Source organism: Mustela putorius, unplaced genomic scaffold (assembly GCF_011764305.1).
Source record: "Mustela putorius furo isolate JIRA1106 unplaced genomic scaffold, ASM1176430v1.1 tig00003846_pilon_pilon_pilon, whole genome shotgun sequence".
Classification (NCBI taxonomy): Eukaryota; Metazoa; Chordata; class Mammalia; order Carnivora; family Mustelidae; genus Mustela; species Mustela putorius.
This window is the reverse complement of record NW_025421999.1, coordinates 4446224-4462938: the sequence shown is the minus strand read 5'-3', so window position 1 is coordinate 4462938 and position 16715 is coordinate 4446224. Positions and strand designations below refer to the sequence as shown.

Sequence of the window (16715 nt, the reverse complement as noted above, 5' to 3'; positions counted from 1 at the left end):
GAAATGTTTCTTCTCTATAGTCTCAATTCCATTTCTCAGAGCCCAGTTACCAATCTCCTCTTTTCTACTCCTTCCCTAGACCCTTTTTATTTTTCCCCAATTGCAAACACCCAGATTTCTTTTAAAAACAAAAATTCCTTTGCTTGACTTGTCTGTCCCTTCTTATCCTTTTCCTCAAAAATTGTGCTGCCTTTACTCTTGTTACCAATTTCATTCTTAATCTTTTAAAAATTTTAAAGGGACAATTGGGTGACTCAGTCAGTTAAGCATCCGACTCTTGATTTCTTCTCAGGTCATGACCTCATGATCTTGGAATTGAATTGAGCTCTTCATCAAGCTTGGTGGGGAGTCTACTTGAGGAATCTCTCTTTCCCTCTCCCTCTGCCCCCACCCTCCCTAAAATAAATAAGTAAATTTTTACATACAGAAAGCACAATCAGGGGAGAAGCAGAGGGAGAAAGTGCCCAAGCAGACTCTCTGCCAAGCTCAGAGTCTAATGCAGGGCTCGATTCCAGGACCCTGAGATCATCACCTGGGCCAAAATCAAGATTTGGTTGCTTAACCAACTGAACCACCCAGGTGTCCCTAATCTTTAAAATGTTTTTTAAGGTTTTATTTTTATTTTTGCAAGAGAGAAAGAGAGCATGTGTGCACATGAGCTGGGGAGAGGGACAGACTGCCCACGGAGCAGGGAGCCGCATGCAAGACCATCCCAGGACTCTGGGATCGCGACCTGAGCCGAAGGCAGACACTCAATCAACGGAACCACCCAGGCAACCCCCCTTTTAAAATTTGATGTCACAGAAGTAATGAATCTCTGATCTCTAAGTTGCAAGGAGTAATTATGCATGGTTATGCCTCAAACTCCTTAAAGACATTAGATAGACAAGTATCTCATGATCAAAAACTTCTCTTGATATTAGAGAAGCCTCTTACCTATTCAGGCAGTGTTCTTCATGTCTAGACAATTCTGCCAGGTTTTCCTACGTTGCTTTAAAAATCTATTTCCCTATTGTATGTATCTATTGGTCCTTGTTCCAAACATTGGGATAGTCTGTAAAGTACATCTATTCCCTCCCTCACAAGACAACTCTTCTATTCCTGATGGCATTTTTTCTTCTTTTTTTTTTTTACTTTGAAATAATCCCTTCTTCCCTCAATTGCTATTTATAGGTATGGTCTGTATTTCTTTCAAAGTATGGTACCCATAACTGCATGTTATACTTCTAATCCATTTAGGTCTTATCAGCACAATTGGGATACTTCCTCCCTTGTAAGTAATATATTAAAGGCCTATTTTTTTAACAATTACATGACATTACGTAGTTGTTATTTAACTAAAGTGAACTAAAAATCCTCTCTCTTGTTAACTCTGCTGTTTTGCCTTATCTCTCCTTTTTTATACTTGAAGCTGAGTTGGGTTTTTGGTCCATATATAACACTACTCCTTTATCCCTATTAATTTTTTGAAATTCATTCTAGTTCCAACCACTCAGTATAGTTTTGATTGCTAAATCTAGAATTTCCCAGCTTGTCGTCCACAAACTTGACAAAGTTTCTTTTTGTAATTTCATCCAAGTTACTAATTAAAAATGTTGAATGGTACGGGGCAAGGAAAAGTCTACAGAATGCAACAGGCTTCCTCCCTTCAACTTGACAAAGCTCAGCTAATCATCACTATTTATATAGAACCATGCCCCTAGTCACTGATGAATATAGTTGAAATATTTTTAAAGTGTTATACAATATTGCAAAAGACTATGTAATCTATAAGTTGCACCAAATAATTTCTATTTCCAGGTCAATTTTTAAAGCATTGACTTATTTTTTCATCTAAAATGTGTGTTTCAATGTAAGCACAGTTTTGGGGGGGGATTTGGGAGATGAGTACATTAAAATATTAAAAAGGAACATGTCCCCTGTCCTTAAGTAGAAATAATATGGTTGCTCAGGATCTGCTTATGAAGTCTAGATGCAAGGCACTGTGTCCACCAAAATGTCATGATTTAAGGATACCAACTGTATAAAGAATCCCCAAATTCAACATCTGAAGACAAAAACTAAGAAAATTAAAGATTAAACAGAAAACAACTTTAAAATAAGCATAAGTAATCTCTTAGAGAGATTTGAGTGGATAAATCTTTAAAATTCTAAGTTGCTATGAAATAGAAACAAAAATGTGGACAAAATTCAAACTATGATCCTCAAAAATAGTAACGCAGAAGCTGTTTATTCATTTTATTTCCAATATTTATTTATTTATTTGAGAGAAAGAGCATGTATACATGAGCTAGCAGGGGATGGAGGGGTGAGGGGGAGAGGGAGAAGCAGATTTCCCACTGAGCAGAGAGCTGGGTACAGGGCTCTATTCCAGGACCCTAGGTCATGACCTGAGCTGAAGGCAGATGCTTAACAGACAGGGCCACGCAAGCGCCCCCAAAAACTGCCCATTCTTAAAAATGGCCGTATTTCTCACTCTACTACTGACCTAGGGAGTTTGTTATGGTAGGTATTCCAAAGCTTCAACATCCAGACTCTATGCTTAATAGCTTTATGAGGATATTTGGAGACCCTGAACAAATGGAGAAGTACCAACAAAATAGTGCAAGTGCTTTTCATTTCCAGTTTGAAGTCTCTTCCCTCCATTAAAAATACAAAGAAGAAAAAAGTAATTGGTTCTTTATTGATTTATGTGGTTAAGTGAGATTATGACTTAAATGACCAGATACTGTGCTTGTTCAAAAAGGACATAAAGAGACTGGATGGAATGTGATTTACTTTCTGAGCTTTTACCAATGAGAAATTAAGTTTCAAACCTGGGGACCTTACATTCTTATATAATTTATTAAGATAAAATCTTGCTCTGGATTGTTCTGTTGTACCACAGGGAGAAACTACTTTGCATAGGCTGTCAAACTTTTAATATTTTTCTCTTTACTTTTTTTTTTTTTTTTTTTTGGTGAGAAAATTTAAGTTCTAGCCTCTTAGCATGTTTCAGTCAAACAATATAGTCATGCCAGTTATAACCACCATGTTTAACATTAGATCCTCAGACCTTACTCATGTTATAGCTGGAAGTTTGTACCCTCTTGCCAGCATTTTCCTATTTCTCCTACTCCGCAGCCCCTGGCAACAACTTTTCTACTCTCTTTCTGTGAGTGTAACTTATTTTTTCTTTTTTTGCTTCCACACGTAAGTAATATTTTGCAGCATTTGTCTTTCTCTATCTGGTTTATTTAACTTAGCATACCCTCAAAATCCATCCATATTGTTGCAAATGGCAGGATTTCCTTCTTTTTCATGGCTGAGTAATACTCCTGGTGTGTGTGTGTGTGTGTGTGTGTGTGTGTGTGTGTGACATCTTTTTATCCACTCATCCCTTGAGGGACATTTTTTTCTATATCTTGGCTATTGTAGATAAAATATTTCTTTTAAAAAAGAATAAAAATGATGTCATTTTCTGTACAATTTCTTCACTGTTACTTGTTACTTGTTACTGCTGTGATTTGCTTCCCATTAACCTGATGTTTGATGAGTTCTCAGTGATTCATATGTCATGTCTGGTCTGGACAAAATCATTTTAGAGGCTAATAAATAGAGACTGTTTTCAGAGACTCAGAGAAAAACTTTTGTATGTTTCCTTCTAGGCAAACTCAGGTTTTGGCATAATTGTTCTTCAGTTTGGTGACACGTATACAAAAAATGTTTCCTTAAATATTCTTTAAACTTCAGAAATAATTAAATATTTAGTATGTTAGAATGGAATGGAATAATGCATTATAGAATGCATAATAGAATGGAAAATGCAATACTGATGGGTAAATTGTAGTGGAAAGTATTTCTTAAGGAGAAATTTCCTCTTAGTAGCCATAAAAAGTCCTTTAATCTCTACCAAAAGCCCCAATCTACTTTTGAGATTATAAAAGGTTTTCACTGGAAAACATTGCAGAAATTCCCAGTGGGCTAACAGAGAAAGAAAAGATTTAAAAGTAGCAGCTAAGCTGACACCCTGGGCCATTCTGCTAAGGTAGGAAAAAAAAAAAAAAGCACAATTGCCTCGGACAGCATCATCCACAGTAGTGGAATTCTTGACTTCTTGCTGATGTATCCTCTCCCTGACAAGGAATGTAACAATGAAATTTACTATTCATTCATTCTCAAAATCACTAGTGAATACTGATCATGTGTCAGGTAGTGGAGATGCAATGAAAAAAGTAAAAAGCCTGTCCTCAAGGGCTTTTATATTCCAGTGGGAGAGGAAGACAATAAACAAACAAGAATTGGACAAATTTATGTAAGTGAATATCAAATAACAGTTAGTGTTGTAAAAAAAGCAAAAAATAGTGGGTTTCAGAGGGATTAGAGGAGAAGGACCCACTTTAGATTTAAAAAAAAAAAAATGATTAGCATACTTTTTTAAAAAGCTAGGTCTGAGGATTTCCCCCAATGAAGAGGGCGAGCCTGCCAGGTGAAGATTAGGAGGATGAGTGAGACCAATGCTACTGGTGACTAAGGACAAGGGAGCTGTGAGCTGAAGCCACAGTAGTAAGAAGAGGCCAGAATTACATAGGACTTTAGGGAAGAGTTTGAATGTCACGATAGTGTAAGGGAAGCCAGTGGATACATTCAAGCAGAGAAATGGTACGATGTCCTATAGTTTATATGTTTGAAGATTACTTAGGTTGACAGCAGAGGGGCTAGAACAGCAAGAGCTCTTTGAGAGACTGTTCTATAAGATGATGCCTGGATGGCAGTGGGTAGAAATGAGATTTCAAAATTGAGTTGTTGGGACTTAATACATTTTTTTAAAAAATTACTATAAAGGAATACCTAGTTAGTTAATGCCAGACTTCTTTTTAAAATAGAATGTATTATGCCACATCTGTTTAATCTTCAAAGGTCCCCAAACATCCACAGGGTAAAGGCCAATCTCCTTATGCAAGAAACCCTTTAAGTTAACAGCTACATAGCTTTTCAGGCTCTGCTCCTAACATCACCTTCTACACTTCAGCTACACCAAACTACTCAGCTTTTCTTTTGTCATTGCATTGCACATGCGGTGAACACCACCTGGAATGCCGCTTACTCTCTCATGCAACCCAAGAACTCTGAGTCATCATTCCCAACCCTCAGAACACTCTCATAATCCCAGAGACAAATTAGTTGCTGCTTCTCCATGAGATCATTGAAGCCCAAGTGTCTTTTAATTTTGTTTTAAATTTCTGCAGCAGACTGAGATCCCTGAGGGCAAGGACTATGCTTTGTTATTTGTATTCCTGGAACCTATCTCTCCTGAGTTTTTTTAACTGCTTTGGAAATGAATAAATAAATGGGTGGAAACTTTCCACCCATTAAATGTTTTCCACCCCATAAATGTTACTGAAATGCTGTTGAAAATTGACAGCATTTCAGTAACATTCTTCACATTATTATTAGTTTGAAAGTTGGCAAAAGTTATTTTTGCCATTGTCTGACACCATCATGAATAGCATCTCTTTTTCTTCCTATCACCTCACAGATGTGCTTCTAGCACAAAGTGACTGGACATTTTTCTATGTGCTGTGGTAAATGTGTCACACTTAGTAAGGGAAAACCAGCAGAAGACAAGCAAGACAAGGACCAAGAAGAAAAAGTCCAAATGAAGCACAACATCCCTGTACTAAACAGCATCTGTCTCACCATGGGGCATATGAGGCTCAGGCACACTCGTATCACCCAAGAAGTGTCTTAGAATAGTGCCTCCTTTAGGCTTTTCCTGATTGTTTGGACTACCATTGGACTTTTTTCACTGTTGGGACTTTATGTTATGCAGAGCTGGGAATGTCCATCAGGTAGTCAGGGACAAGCTGTGCATACATCTTGGAAGCATTTCATACATTTACTACTGTCTTCCCCTGATTTTAATCATCTTTACTCATTGATCCAATAGGACAGATCATAAAGGCAACCACATTTATGAAGTTCGTTATCACACCTGTTTGGACAAACTATGATACCCAATATGAGGCTGGGAAATGGATCGTGACTGCCCGCATATGTGAGTATAGTACTTTGCCCTTCGGGCTCTTAGAATCTTACCCGAATCAAGGAGACTTCATAGGCTATTTTTAAAGCCCTGTCAAACCTAATATTTCAAATTTAGCTAAGGGCCAGTCTATTTGTGGAAAGTAGTCATTTGTGTTTCTAATAATACTAAATGTTTAAACTTAGGGCCTTCATGTCTCTGAAAGTTACATTCATATATTTCATCTTGATTTTTACTTACAAATTTTATGTAAAATAACTGGAAACTTCAGGTTCATTACCGCCTAATAATTTATGAACCTGGACTAAGAGTCTAAGTCCCAAGTTTAATTCTGTTCCATTCTATTCACTTATGAATCTTCTGTATGTTAAAAATGATGGAGACATTGAAATAAGGTCTTCTACAATTAGCATATATTCTATTGAGAGTGTAAGACATATATAAAGACTAGCATAAGCAAAAATATTTCAAATGTGAAATAATTCACATTTGCACTGGGGATCAGAAGTTTCTTAGAGAAGATGACTATCAAGATAGACTTTGAAAGACTGAATTTTGATGCAGGACATATGCAGTAGAGCATTCCATGTGCAGAAAACAGCACAAGCAAAGGTATGAGGACAGGAAAATAAGAGAAGCATTCTTTGTGAATGTCCTCCCTGAAATGGTGTAACAGGTGCATTCAATTTTCCCCATGTAGACGGAAGAGAAACCTGGTGAGATGCAGTGAGGTGTTGAAACAAAATTCTACTTTAGGATCATTTTTCCAAATTCATCAGCCACTTTAATTAATTAATTTATTTATTTATTTACTTATAGTAGACTCCACAGCCAGCATGGAGCCCAATGTAGGGCTTGAACTCACAACCCTGAGATCAAGACCTGGGGCAATATCAAAAGTCAGACACTAAACTGAACCATCCAGGTGCCCTAAGCCACTTTAGTCATGGGTTGTAGAAGGGTAGGAAAAACAAAAGTAGATAAAGTCTTAAAACTACTATGAAAAACTATTTCTTTATCAAATGGGAAGTGTAGGATTTTTGTTTTTTAAACAATGGACTTTTCTGCTATTCAGAGCCATTCCTGAATATTGATTCTTATGAGAAGCTGTGCCTGTGACATAAGCAGCATAAGGCTGTGTTTTACTTACTGCACTCCTTCTTTCTATTGGAACCATAATATTTATGCACTGCAGGAATGTGAACTAGGAAAGCAAAGTTCAGGATACCTTCATGGATGCAAAGATCTTGATGCTCATCCTATATCTAGGAATGACTACTTTGTTTTTAAAGGTAAGTCTAAAAGCTAGGCTTATGCTAAGTAAATAAACAAAAAATACCCATGAAGTAGTTAAGTAAATATGAACGACTCTATTACATGAATATCAATATAGTTCTCAGAGACTAAGATAGACTGTTTAGTAGGTTCCAAGTTGCATCACCAAGTCTCAAATGCAGCCACTATTAAGTGCTCTGACCATAAAAAAGTAAATCTGTCCAGCTTTTACATTTTCAATAGCTTTTCAGCATATCTCATTTAATCATCAAAACCAACCTATGTTACCTAATGACCATTTAAGGAAATCCAAATATTGTTTATTCATAAAAGGCATCTTAACAGGTTTTTTTGGTTTTGTTGTTTTTTGGGTTTAATTTTGACACTAGGATGTGAATTTCGGAGAGGCAAAAACAAGAATATTTTTTAAGAAGACAAAATATAAGTCATAAATGCCTAAAGATAAGAAATATTTATAGGCAACATTATCATAATACACAGCAATAAACAACAATGGTTATCAGAAATAATTGGTTTTTTAGAAATATTTTTTTAAAAAGCAAGGGATCTTTGAAAACATGATTTGAGAGAGTATCAAAAAGCACTAACAGTTGTTTGTGATTAAAAGGAATTTCTACTATTCCAGGCATAAAATAACTCAGTCATTTTATAGAAAAGAAAAAAAGATCCAAGCTCTAATTGTAATCCTTTATCCTTTTGTTCTTTCATGTAACAATTTACAGTAAAATATTTAACAATACACTTTTTTATGTTTGTATTTAGCTAATACAGGTATATAAATACACAATAATTGATACATATAAAGCTTTAAAATATTAACATATCAATATATCAAATAAAAGCACATGTATCTTTTTCCAGTTATATCTTTCCAGATATATCTTTTTCAAAATGGTAATTATGCATATCATAGTAAAGTTACCATTTTGGAAAACTATAAAAATTTTCTTAATAAGCAAACAAATATATACTTCATAAACATCCTATAGCATAAATAAGGTGAGTTTGATGCCCACTTTATGGATCAGGAAGTGAGACTTGGGAAGATTAAGTGATTTCCCAAGGTTACCCAGAAAGGACATTCATGAAACCTTTCATTTGACAAATGCTGGCTCTGGCCCTGTCACATGCTGAGCATTAGCTAAACAAAGACCAACTAGGCATACCCTTGTTCTTGAGGAGCCACACCCCATCTTGAATGCAAATCTTCAAAATCTTAGATAGGTATTAAAACAAACAAATAAAATAACCATAGTAATAGACTAAGGAAAAGGCACTTGAATATCAAGTTGAATTTAGGTTCCAATTCTACTGTAGCAGTGCGGAGCCATTTGAGAAAATTACTGAAATATGCCAACTTTCATTTTCTGAGGCATTAAATGAGTGGCTCTCAGGTGCAATTCATAAGGACTTATCAATACCGAAAATTCAATGAAGTGTAGAACATTTTGAATTGGTACTTATAGGTCTAAAGTCAACATTAATGAGCTTGCTATTTTTGTAAGATACGTACTTTTTAAAAACCTTCTGGCTATAGTGTTTGTTTTACATATTACTAATGTACTTTTAAGCCATGAAAATTAGCTCTATCCGAAGAAGCACCAGTAACACCTCAAATTAAGTCAAAACCTTCACAAAATTATCTTTCAACAAGCATGTATTGTCCTCTCAGAGAGAAAAAAAGTGGGGGGAGGGGCGTTTTTGCCCTTAAGGAGATCTTATTAGGGAGAAAGGAGAAAACCAAAACCAAAACAACTATCCAAAATATACATGTCTACCAAAAATAGTCAGGCCTTAGGAGCTGGAAAATCTGTTCCAAACATGATGTGGAAATTAGAAAGAAACAGACACAAGTTGAACTGACAGGATAGCCAGGAGAAGGCCAGTTGGCTGTTTCCCAAGATACATGGCAGATGTTCTGGCATTCCCTTATCGAAATTCAGGTTCTGCCTTCAGATATATAAAATCAGAGATGGGCCTTGGCATTAAGCTGAGAGTGGATCCCTCCATCAAAGTGATACACACAGATTCTAAGACTGATAAATAAAATCAGAATGCAGTACCATGTTATTCTCTAAGGAGGAGATATAGAACTGTTGTTGGGCCTCCATGATTTTGTGAAAAACGTGTTTTCTCCCACTAGTGAGATCTGCACTGAAACATAAATGGTAAACAAAAGAAGACAGAATAAGGGGTATCTGGTTATTTCCCCAACAGAGATACCATAATCAAGGCTTTAGACCTGAATACTCTTCCACCCAAGAAATGCCTCCGTGGACCTGACAAGGACCACTTCTCTCACCTTCTGCCACTTCTTCCAGTTGGTCATTCCTTAAATATGTTAGTTCCTCCCAGAAAACTTGCCGCTTTTCAAATCCATGAAATATTTCAAATGTATAGAATATAACAAGGACTCCATATCCCACACATTCTAGGTGCTATCTTTGTTTCAGACTTCTTTTTAAAGAAATAAAACAGTATAAAATGAACTAAAGCCTCATTCTTCCATCTTACTCTCATCACCTTTTTCTTCCCAGAATAAATAACTGTCCTGATATAATCATGAATTGCCTCATGCATATTTTAAGAAAATTCTACAACATATGAATATTTCCACAGTTGTGTCATTTCATAAATAGTACTACCTTATACATATCTATTTGCAGTTTCTGGTTGTCTGTCAACATATTTTTTAAAAGATATGACCACGTTGATATATTCGGCATAGCACACTATGGCAGAAAATAGACTTTATGATTTTATGTGTGGATGTATTTTATGTTTATGTGTAAGACACCTGATACAGAGCTCACAGGGCCAAAATCTAGATGTAGGCAGGGCTGCATTCCTTTTTAGAGACTCTAGAAGCAAATCCATTTCCTTGCTCAAATAGGTTATTGCCAGAATTCTCTTCCTTGCAGTAGTATGTCTGAAGTCCCCATTTCATGCTGCTGTCCTCTGAGAGTTGTTTTCACCTTTTTCTTCTTCTTTTTCTTTCTTTTTTTTTTTAAGATTTTATTTATTCATCTAAGAGAGAGAGAGCGCGCAAGCAGAGGGAGGAACAGATGAAGAGGGATAAGCAGACTCCAAGCTGAGCACAGAGCCCGGTCCCAGGACCCTGAGATCAAAAGGGAGACTGACCCACGTGGGTCTGGCTTAATGAGGTGAACCCTTTAAAAAAAGGTCTAGAAGAAAGAGGCTGTCTCCTCTACCAGCCTTGAAGAAGCTTCTATGGCAACTTATTGTGGACCCACAAAAACAGGCATGGGATCTCCCTGCCAAATCTGCTTGTAGCCAAGGTAGTCACCAGAGCTGAGACAGGAATTTTCCAGCCATGGTTACGTCACCATTTTGGTGACCTGAATGGTTTCCAAGGGCCTGAGTTAAATTATCCAATTCCCGGGCGCCTGGGTGGCTCAGTGGGTTAAGCCGCTGCCTTCGGCTCAGGTCATGATCTCAGGGTCCTGGGATCAAGGCCCGCATCGGGCTCTTTGCTCAGCGGGGAGCCTGCTTCCCTCTCTCTCTGCCTGCCTCTCCATCTACTTGTGATTTCTCTCTGTCAAATAAATAAATAAAATATTAAAAAAAATAATAATAAAAAATAAATTATCCAATTCCCTGCCCGAAGAGCTAAGACTGCATCTATATCAAATTCATGTGAGGAGGTTGGCTGCTAAGACTTGTATGCGGAATTGATTTTGTCTACAATAACTAACATACAGTCTTGTTTCACTATTTTTATTTTTTAACCTTTTATTTCTACCTTTGAAAAAACTCTAGTTTAGATACCCCTAAATCTGATTCCCAAACTGCTGCATTTTTATAGATATCCCAATTTCCTATAAAATCTAGAAAAAAATAGAGAAGAAAATTATGAGGACCCACGTGAGAGTGGAGTTTGGCCTAGTATGCCTTTATCAATTCAGCACTAGATAATTGTGGGGAGCAGAATCTAGAGAACTGTTTGTAAACATGTATGATGTGGATACTCTTTTTCTTTTAGGTTTTAACTGGCTACCTTACAGTCCACTGATACTTCTCTACATGAACAATAGGGATCATCAGTTTATTTAGTATCGGGTCCATTTCATTCCAAATCTCTATATCCTGAGATCCGCACTAAAAATGAACTAGATTCTCAATAATGAGTTTTCTTTTACTAATAACTTTCTTTTCTTATTCCCTCCCTGCCTCCCAGACATATTTGGTAATAAGGCCCTAAGCCACATTCAGAGACTCCTATTACAGTTGTCATGCTTGTGTCAGTGAACTGAACTCATCAATCATTATAGCATCCAGGTAAGAAAATCAAATGCACGGTGGGTTATTTGTGTTTTCAAAGCTCAGCTAAGGAAAATCAATAACTTCTTGTGTTTTGTGTCACTAATGAACAATAGCCAAGCCTTTTGATTATCTCTTAGTCTTGTTTTTACCATAAATCTATTTCAGGGATTTCAAATGTTAAAATAGAGATTCTGTTTGGTCATGTTTGTCTTTCTCTAGTTAATGCATAAATGTGGCCCATTTTAAATGGACTCTGAAAGAGTCAATCTTTTCCAGGATGTGGGAAAGCAGGGTTTGCATGAAAACTGTTTAGTAACATCACATACTGCAAATAGTTGTCAGTCAGGATAATTGCAAAACAAAGTGAAAATGTGGAAAACTGCTGAGTGAATGAATCCACAGGGAGAAGAGCCAACTGATGAACACAGCAAAACAAGCTGTAAAAAATCAATGCTAATACACACCACCTACCCAGTGTCCTTAAAATCAGATGCCTTATTTGGCCACCTTGCTTGGCCACCCCACAGCTGGCTAGAATAATGATGGGCCCTCACAAAGCTGCTCAGCAAAGTAATTGCAAAGAGAAAAGAGGAGATTAGGCCGGAGCTGTGCTGGAAGGAGATTTTGGGAAAATGTTTCTAATTTAGATGATTAGGAAGGATGAAGCAGTTCCCACCATCATTTGAGTCTTGGGTATTTTTATTAAAATGATAATAACAAATTAGTTTTCCTAATCTTACCTCATTTTCTATAACAAACTTGTGAAATTGTTGCTATCAAGGGTAACATTATCCTTATCTTCAGATTGAGTAAACCAGCACATTCAAAGTGACCTAACAGATTTATCCAAGGTCATATGAGTAAACAGTAGAGCTCAGGACTATCAGAATCCAGTCTTAATGTCTTTTCCACCTTGCCATACTTCCTCTAGCTAGTAATGACTGAGCTCTGCTTCTGTCCATGCAAGATAGGATTTGGCTCCCATTTTTCATTTTCTCTTGGTTGTCTTATTGAGGGGTTGCATTAAATCTCAGTAAACAGTACTTGGTCCTATCTGCTCTTTTCCATCCTTTTTCTTACTCCTAATCAGCAACTTGGAAAGAAAAAAAAAAGGTAAATACAAGGGGATTTCCAGTTCTACTGTCTGGTTTCTGTGTGGTCTTTGATTTTTCAGAAGAAAAAAAAGTACCTCAATATGTGTGCCATCTGAATATCTCTCTTTTTCTTGCCTTACATATTTACATAAGAAATATCAGTTGTTGTGTTTGCAGAGCATCTGATGACAGCTAACACCTCTCATGCTTCACATCCATTTTTTCAGGCTCTTGTATGTGGGCCCAATTGAAAGGCACCTTCCCTGCCGTTTAAGCAGGATCGATGGAGTGTTCATACTGTTCCCTGCTCTTCAAAGTAAGTAAATCTGATGTGCATCTTATAGAAACTGTTACTGTCAAGAATTCTTTCCTTGTCCCACTCATTTTCTATATTCATTTACATGAGAATGCTGAGATCTCTACCCAGCTTTAAGATAAGGAAGGCAGGGGCCCATGTCTTGCTGAGTCCCAAAGAACAACAGCACCTTAGGAAGATTCCTGTTCTATGAGGCACCTAAGTAAGAGCCTGGGCCAGAGACTGAGCAGAGATAAACAAGATGTCGAGTCTGAAGATAGGAAGGCTCCCAGAAACAGTAAGTAATGCTTTAACTGAGTTGTCATGAATTGGAAATTTCCCTGTGGTTAGGGAAACAGGAGAAAAAGGGATAGTCAAAAAAGAGATTATATAAGAAGAAGATACTGAACATAAAATGGATAACTTGCACTTAGTTTTTCAGTGCTTACTGTGTGCTACACACTAGATGTCTTCACAAGATGGGGTAGAGATTGGCTTGAAACAAGACATTGGGCAGCCAGATGGTCTTTTAAAACAATGAAACACATCATTTGGTTCTCCTTCAAAGGCAGGTTCCCCTTGTAAACAAAATAAAATCCAAATTCCTTAGCGTGACCTACAATACCCAATGTGATCAGCCCTGAGAATTTCTACAAACGCATTTCCTGCCACATCCAATATACTTCAGTCCCTCTGGCTTTTTTTTTTTCTGTTTTACTGGGCAAATCTTTTTGCTTCTCCAGGGCATTTGTATTTATTGTTTCCTGACCTGCTTATCCCTTAACTTTCAGGTCTTACCTCAAATACTTTGAGAAGTCTTTCATTAGCATCTTGAGATAGAAGCCATCTTTCCCCAACTCATTGCCCAAGACTATCTCTGTCCCATCTCCCTGTTTTACATATAATCCCATAGTATTGAATAAAACTAAAATGTCTGTTTGCTTTGTATTATCTGCTTTCTCCAACAATTATAGAATTGTTATAGAAGAAGAAATCTTATAGAAGCTCTGTGGAAAACGAAACCTTTCTGTTTCTTAGTACTCTATCCTCAGCATCTAGAAGACTTGGCAATCATCTGTTGAATAAAGGAATGAATCACTGTCACGAGGGTGAGTAAGCTGAGGAGTACTCATGATCAAAAGAAATGATATTATTTTAAAGGGTTTTTCTGGGTAGGGTTTTCCAGAGGAGAAAACTTTAAAGGCTGGGGGTGACTGGGTGGCTCACTTAGTTAAGCATTGGACTCTTGGTTTCGGGTCAGGTCATGATCTCAGGGTTCTGAGATCAAGCCCCGCATGTGGCTCTGCACTGGGCATGGAGCCTGCTTAAGATTCTCTTTCTTCCTCTTCCTCTGCCCCTCCCCTCATGCTTCCTTCTCTAAAATGAAAAATAAAAAGAAAACTTAAAGTCTGAGTTGATAAGACATAAATAATAATCCATGAGTAACTACCTTATAAAAGTTTCTTAAGAAAGGATCTTAATATGGCAAGCATGACTATCTTCATTGCAAATATATACCAATGAATTCAAATTTTATCTGTATAACACTACTCATTCTTTGTGTTGGTAAGGCATGGTAGCTATGATGTATCTTCTGGTGGAAGACATTTTCCAACTCATCATCATTCCTTCAGCTACTGGCTCTATGTCAGACTCTCAATTATAGGATTAATGTATGTAACAGCTTGAAAGACCAAGGCCAATCAGAGTGAGTAAAATATATACTATCTAGGAATGCCTTACTAAATTTCTTGAGAATTTTTAACTAGTATATATTAATGCATTATTTATATGATTTCTTATTAAATTTTTAAAATAAACCCCAGAAAAGCAGAGAGAATCTTTGAAAAAAAAAAAACTTTTTTCTTAATTTTTTGAAGTAGACTCCATGCCCAACATGGGCCTCAAACTCATGACCCTGAAATCAAGAGCCACAAGCTCTATCAACTAAACCATGCAGGCGCCCCTTGAAAAAAAATCATTCTTTACCCGATACCTAAATATCTAGGAATTTATTCTGAGATTAAAATTTAACAAAAATGAAAATATATGTGTGACAATGTCAACTATATCTTTATCTACAAGACCAAAAACATACAAGAGAAAATATCCATTAACTTGGTGGACAACTATATGGATAACAAAAATGATATTTATATAAAACTGAGAAATATTTGTATAACAAAATATTTAAATGAAAATAACATAATAAAATATAACATTAGGGGCGCCTGGGTGGCTCAGGGGATTAAGGCCACTGCCTCAGCTCAGGTCATAATCCCAGGGTGTTGTGATCGAGCTCCGCATCGGGCTTTCTGCTCGGCAGGGAGCCTGCTTCCCCCCTCTCTCTGCCTGCTTCTCTGCCTACTTGTGATCTCTGTCTGTCAAATTAATTAATTAATTAATAATCTTTTTTAAAAAATAGCATTAGTAGTATGATATGTTGGACTTTGGAATATGACATCCTTATTCATATAGCCAAATCACATGTAGTTGCTTATAAACCATATGAGCTTTGGTATATCCATTAACTTTACTAAACTTCTGTTTTCTCATTTATTAACTAGAAATATCAATAGCACCATTTCTATGTCATAGGAGCAATTTTTTGTTAACTGAAATTCATTTCTAAAAATTTTATTGAAATGCCTCATTAAAAATATTCATGTGAAAGTCATTGACTCTCAAAAACTATTACCTTCTTTGCAAAACACATTACTTTTTTTTAAGATTTTATTTATTTATTACATTACATTTTAGATTTAACTTTTGTATCTCCTCATTGAAATAATTAACAGAACCTGCTGCTGTGTTATGAAGTGCTTTGCCAGGCTTACTATACAATCTTGCTGGTGAGTAATACATAAAAATTAAGAACTAAAACTAAACAATAAGAAATAAAGTACTAATCACTTAGCAAAGCTGTGGTTTTCATTTGTTTTCTTGAATTATATTCTTTTTTTAAGATTATTTATTTATTTATTTGACAGAGAGAGAGAGAGAGATCACAAGTAGGCAAAGAGGCAGGCAGAGAGAGAAAGGAAGCAGGCTCCCTGCTGAGCAGAGAGCCCAAAGTGAGGCTCGATCCCAGGACCCTGAGATCATGACCTGAGCTGAAGGCAGAGGCTTAACCCACTGAGCCACCCAGGCACTCCTTGAATTATATTCTTATTTACCATCATAAGCCACTTTTTCTTCAGAAGAGAGGTAATGAAGTTTTATTCAGGGACAATTAAGATATGTTGAACTATTGGGGTGCCTGGGTGGGTCTGTAGGTTAAGCATCCAACTTGGTTTTGGCTTAGGTCGTAATCTCAGGGTCGTGATATTGGCTGCCAGTCATGCTTTGCTCCTGGCATGGAGTCTGCTTAAGACTCTCTCCCTCTACCCCACCCCACCTCTTCAAATAACTTACTAAGAAAGTAAGTAAATAAATAAATAAATCTTTTTAAAGAGATGTTGAACTATTAATAGAGATGAAAGAAGGAAATAATCAGAAGAAGTAAAGAAAGCAAAAGGAGTTAAAGAACTCTGATAAAGAGAACAGATGCGATGGGTTGTCGAAATGCAGCAATAAATCTGGGTAGGCTTTTCACAGATGGCTGTGATTCCAGATGATGAGATAGGATATCTATGAGCTGCATTTTACTCGATAGTTTGATTTCAATGCAGCTATTCTAAAATTTAGAAAAGTTGAGGTATATGGCATACTGTTCCTGGCT

General features: G+C 36.6%; 1 long non-coding RNA gene across 1 annotated transcript; it reads left to right on the top strand.

Moving 5' to 3' along the window:
• The first annotated feature begins 3340 nt into the window (after nt 1-3340).
• On the top strand, nt 3341-15910 carry LOC101686140. The gene is made up of 7 exons (XR_001181963.2): nt 3341-6037; nt 7101-7317; nt 11520-11620; nt 12927-13292; nt 13969-14103; nt 14566-14702; nt 15793-15910. It is a non-coding gene; the product is annotated as an uncharacterized LOC101686140 (long non-coding RNA).
• Nucleotides 15911-16715: the final 805 nt, after the last annotated feature.